Genomic DNA, 5,948 nt, shown 5'->3' with positions numbered 1-5,948 from the left:
TTCTTGCAGACATTTTATGACCCAACTAGGTAACACCACCACTGCTAGGATGGAGAGAGGAGGAGGAGGAGGAGGAGGACGACGACGACTGTGGGGTCCTTGGGGATGTTTGAGCTGGGTGGTTTTCTTGCAGATGTTACACTACCAAACTAGGTAATGCCATCAATATCAGAAGGGAGAGGAGTTTGTGGAGGAGGAGGAGGACTTAGTTCTCTCTGAGCTGGATGGTTTTCTTGCAAACGTTTCATGACCCAACTAGGCAACATCATCAATGCTAGAAGAAGGAGGGGTTTGCACAGAGGAGGAGGAGGAGGAGGAGAAGTTGTTTTAAGGTTCCTTCCAACTCTGGTATTCCGTATTCTGACAGGGGGTTGGACTAGAAGACCTCTAAGGTCCCTTCCCACTCTGTTATTCCATATTCTGACAGGGGGTTGGACTAGAAGACCTCTAAGGTCCCTTCCCACTCTGTTATTCCATATTCTGACAGGGGGTTGGACTAGAAGACCTCTAAGGTCCCTTCCAACCCTGTTATTCCGTATTCTGACAGGGGGTTGGACTAGAAGACCTCTAAGGTCCCTTCCAACTCTGTCATTCCATATTCTGACAGGGGGTTGGACTAGAAGACCTCTAAGGTCCCTTCCAACTCTGTCATTCCATATTCTGACAGGGGGTTGGACTAGAAGACCTCTAAGGTCCCTTCCAACTCTGTCATTCCGTATTCTGACAGGAGGTTGGACTAGAAGACCTCTAAGGTCCCTTCCAACTCTGTCATTCCATATTCAGACAGGAGGTTGGACTAGAAGACCTCTAAGGTCCCTTCCAACTCTGTTATTCCGTATTCTGACAGGGGGTTGGACTAGAAGACCTCTAAGGTCCCTTCCAACTCTGTCATTCCGTATTCTGACCGGAGGTTGGACTAGAAGACCTCTAAGGTCCCTTCCAACTCTGTTATTCCGTATTAATTGTGATTTAGCATCCTTTGCATGCTCTCTCCCAGCCAGCAGCGGGGGGGGGGGGGGGAGGCAATATCCTGTCCAATTTATGTTATGCACACTTCATTATACACCACCACAACGGTTTCTGAGGGGGTGGGGGACATCAAAGTTTGACAGCTTCCCAAAAAGAGACAATTCTTGAAGCAATAGCGCCCCCTTGAGGTGAGAAGCTGCGCCTGTCTTAGAAAGGAACCATCTTTATTAAACCACGATACGAAAGCTAAATATTATGCGAGTACAACGTGCAGCCCAGCATATATTTAAGTTGGAGAAACTAAATCCAAGGTAAGTGCAGGCAGTCCTTGATTTACAACAGTTCGATTAGTGACTGAAATTACCAGAGCCCTGGAAAGAGAGACCTAGGACCAATTTTCACGGTTATGACCATTTCCAGGTCACACGATCAGTTGCTTGGCAAGGGTCTCACAGTTATGACGGTCGCAACGTCCTAGGGTCATTCCATTTTCCCTTCTGCGACTTTCGGACAAGCGGTCGGGTTTAGGTTGGGGTTTATTGGATTTATATGCCGCCCTTCTCCCAAAGGACTCAGGGCGGCGTACAACATAAAAGAAAACACATATTGCAAAAATTAAAAGGGATATTAAATAAACTATCCAAAAAAAAAAACCCAATTGATATTTACAATAAAAATTTAAAAAATTAAATTAAAACCAACAACCAAATTAATCCTATATTTTATTCTGTTCAGGCCAGGCCGGCTTGCTGGAAAAGCCAACTTTTTAGGGCGCGTCGGAAGGACTGGAGGTCGGGGATAGCAATCGCAATAGCAGTTAGACTTATATATCGCTTCATAGGGCTTTCAGCCCTCTCTAAGCGGTTTACAGAGTCAGCATATCGCCCCCAACAACAATCCGGGTCCTCATTTCACCCACCTCGGAAGGATGGAAGGCTGAGTCAACCTTGAGCCGGTGAGATTTGAACAGCCGAACTGCAGATAGCAGTCAGCTAAAGTGGCCTGCAGTACTGCACCCTAACCACTGTGCCACCTCGAATATGACATATTCCAGTTTGGAATATGTGTGCATCCCAAATATCTCTGTTCATAAAGACTGTCTCTCCTCTGAATAAGCAAAACATCCTTATGCCAACATTATGGCTATATTACCCTTTGTCTTGGGGAAACTATTTTAGTTGAATGTCTGCTTGTTTGGGCAGAAACAAGGGGAGCATGAGAAAGTTGAGGTCTTTGCAAATATATACTTTCTTTCTGAAATGAATGAGCTGAAGCCATTTCCATTTCTTCTGCATCTGTTGCTGGATCATACATTTGGATAACCATCATATTAAACAAAATTGTTCAGTCAGCTGAAGTGGCCTGCAGGACTGCACCCTAACCACTGCGCCACCTCGGAATTATGCGAAGCTCTCGGGGCAGCTCATTCCGGAGGGAAGGGGGTCCCACAGAGAAGTCTCTCCCCCTGGGGGTCGCTAGCCAACACTGTCTGGCCGACGGCACCCTGAGGAGGCCGACTCTGTGGGATCGCACTGGACGGTGGGAGGCTACCGGAGGCAGTAGGTGGTCTCGCAGGTACCCTGGGCCTAAGCCATGGAGCGCTTTAAAGGCCATAATTAGTATCTTGAATCGCACCGGGAAGACAATTGGCAACCAGTGCAGGCCGCCTAAAAGGGGTGTAACATGGGAGCACGTAGGTGCCCCCATGATAACCCGCGCAGCCGCATTCTGGACCAGTTGAAGCCTCCGGGTGCTCTTCAAGGGCAGCTCCAGGTAGAGAGCGTTGCAGTAGTCCACGCGAGAAAGGACGAAGGCGTGACTGACTGTGCACAGAACATCCCAAATCCAGGAAGGGGCGCAACTGACGTACCAGGCGAACCTGGTAAAAGGCCCCCCTGGTCACGGCCGTCAGGTGTTCTTCTAAACCAGTGTTTCTCAACCTTGGCAACTTGAAGATGTCTGGACTTCAACTCCCAGAATTCCCCAGCCAGCATTCGCTGGCTGGGGAATTCTGGGAGTTGAAGTCCAGTCATCTTCAAGTTGCCAAGGTTGAGAAACACTGTTCTAAACTAAGCCGCGTATCCAGATTGCGGGCGCTCTCTGAGGGGGCTAAAGTTTCTCCCCCTGTCATCAAAGATGGAACAAGATGCACAAATCGGGGTGACGGGAACCACAGCCACTCCGTCTTGGAGGGATTCAGCTTGAGCCTGTTCCTCCCCATCCAGATCCGCACAGCCTCCAGGCATCGGGACATCACGTCGAGGGCATCGTTTGGGTGGTTTGGGGTAGAGATGAAAAGTTGGGTATCATCAGCATATTGATGATACCGTACCCCCAAACCACGGATGATCTCGCCCAGCGGTTTCATATCTATGTTGAACGGGAGGGGTGAGAGAACCGACCCCTGGGGCACCCCACAAGTGACGCGCCTCGGGGTCGATCCCTGCCCTCCAGTCAACACAAACTGCGACCGATCCGACAGGTAGGAGGAGAACCACCGTAAAACGGTGCCCCGGATTCCCAACCCCCCCGAGTCGTCGCAGTAGGATACCATAGTCAATGGTATCGACAGCCACCGAGAGGTCTAATAGGACCAGGACAGAGGAGCAGCCCCTGTCCTGGGCCCGCCAGAGCGTGGCACGACAAAAGCACGCTCGTCAAAATAGTGGTGATAAAACCGCGTCGCTAAAGCTGCGACGTCATCACCACGCGTCATCACCGCCGCGACAACAGCGCGGCGACAGAAGGGCGCTTTAAAACAGCGTGGCGGCAGAAAGCCGATTTAAATTAAGGTAAGGGTTAGGATTAGGTTTAGGGTTTAGTTTTAGGGTTAGTTTTAGGGTTAGGTTTAGGGTGCTGAGTGCTTTGGAAGGCGCGGATTTGCCCTCCGCCCTTATGTCAGCGCGGTAAGGTCGCATTTGCTTTAGCGATTCGGACGGCGCGGATTAGCACTCGTGCTTATGTCGCCGCGGTATTGTGGTGGAACCCCGCCAGAGATCCTCAACCGACGCGACCAATGCTGTCTCCGTGCTGTACCCGGGCCTGAAACTCAACTGAAATGGATCCAGGTAGACAGACTGGGGAAGCTGATGTGCTACCACACTCTCAGCAACCTTTGCTACAAAGCAATGGTCGGTGTTCAGGACAATATGTAGAGGTAACGGCCAGATGTCAGAATCGCAGCAGATGATAAATTGCAAGGTGGTGAAATTGCCAGTGATGGTGGTGGTGAGGACAGCGTATTCAGGACACCAGTACGGTGGCCCAGGCAACGGCGGTGATACCAGAGGGGGCCACAACGAAGGATACCCCCCACTCCAACTGCGCCCACGCCAACTACCGAAGCCATCTTCCGCTGGCATCAATGCCCATGCCAGCTGCCTCAGCCAATCCCCGCTGATCTAGCCTATCACTTCCATAAGCAAGGGAGGGGAGGGGAGCAACCACCATGGCGTGGGGAACGGCAGTGGCAGAATCCCCAGGCAAGGCGTCCCACCACCGCTGACCACACCCACGCCGGCAGCTTCAGGCGCTCTCTATTCTCCATTCACCGCCAACCGCCCCGTTTCACTCACGACGTTCCAGCTACGAGGCCGGAAATCGCAGCTCAAAGGTACCCCCGAGATCCCAGGAAGTTCTCATAGCTGGACCTGGAGCCAACGATGGGATAGGGCAGTGTTTTTCAACCTTGGCAACTTGAAGATGTCCGGACTTCAACTCCCAGAATTCCCCAGCCAGCATTCGCTGGCTGGGGAATTCTGGGAGTTGAAGTCCGGACATCTTCAAGTTGCCAAGGTTGAAAAACACTGGGATAGGGTACCCCCTGTAAGCCCCGAGAAGGACAATTATCTCCCCGAAGCTCTCCTCAAATGCGACAGGACACCATCTTGGGCATGCTCAGTAGAAAAAGTCAGGGGAGAAATCCGATTCACTTACTAACAACTGCCATCTGTCAGAAACGGTGCAAGGTCTCCTGCTTGGGTGGGGTGGGGGTTGGACTAAATGACCTACAAGGTCCCTTCCAACCTTGCTAATCTGTTAGAGTTACTCACTTAAACCACTGCAGTGATTCATTTAACAACTGTGGCAAGAGAGGTCGTAAACGGCGCTTGGAAAAAAGAGACTTATGACCGTTTTTCACACTTACGGCCGTTGAAGAATCCCCCATGGTCACATGATCAAAATTCAGACACTTGGCAACCGATTCAGACTTATGGCGGTCGCAGTGTTCCCAGGGTCACGTGATCCCCTTTTGCGACCTTTCAACCAATGAGTCAGACTCACTTAACAACCGTGTGACTAACTTAAACCACTGCTGTGATTCACTTAACAACTGTGGCAAGAGAGGTTGTAAACGGCACTGAAAAAGAGAGACTTATGACTGTTTTCCACACTTACGACCGTTTCAGCATCCCCCCATTGTCGCATGATCAAAATTCAGGCGTTTGACAACCGACTCATATTTATGACGGTCACAGCGTCCCGGGGGTCACGCGATCCCCTTTTGCGACCTTCTGACCCGCAAAGTCAATGAGAGAAGTCAAGATTCGCTTAACAACCGTGTCGCTACCTGAACAACTGCAGCGATTCACTTAATGTCGGTGGCAAGAAAGGTCGTAAAATGGGACAAAATCCACTTAACAAATCCGGCTTCCGAAGTTACTTCCCAAATGCACTTTTCAGGTAACCCTGGGGAGGAAAAAATAAACCTTCACGTGGCAACCGTAACTCTCAGAGAGAGCACTAATAACCAGAGGACTGCAAAGTGATATAAATCCTTTCACTATTCAGTCAGAACTGAAGAAGCTTCTTGGATGAGAAGCGAAACCTCTTCAAGGAAAAACGAAAAAGCAACAAAAAAAAAGTCAGTATCTTGAGTCGTTGGTTAAAAATAATAAAAGGCGAGGATACAAATCAATAAATACAAATTAAGAAGCGGCGAATTTATCAAGAAGGGAGAGAAGAAAATGGCGGCTTAC

The sequence above is a fragment of the Thamnophis sirtalis genome, unplaced genomic scaffold, assembly GCF_051295495.1.
Source record: "Thamnophis sirtalis isolate CommonGarterSnake01/CBP01778 unplaced genomic scaffold, rThaSir2_p1.2 scaffold_17, whole genome shotgun sequence".
Lineage (NCBI taxonomy): Eukaryota > Metazoa > Chordata > Lepidosauria > Squamata > Natricidae > Thamnophis > Thamnophis sirtalis.
This window is presented reverse-complemented; position numbering follows the sequence as displayed.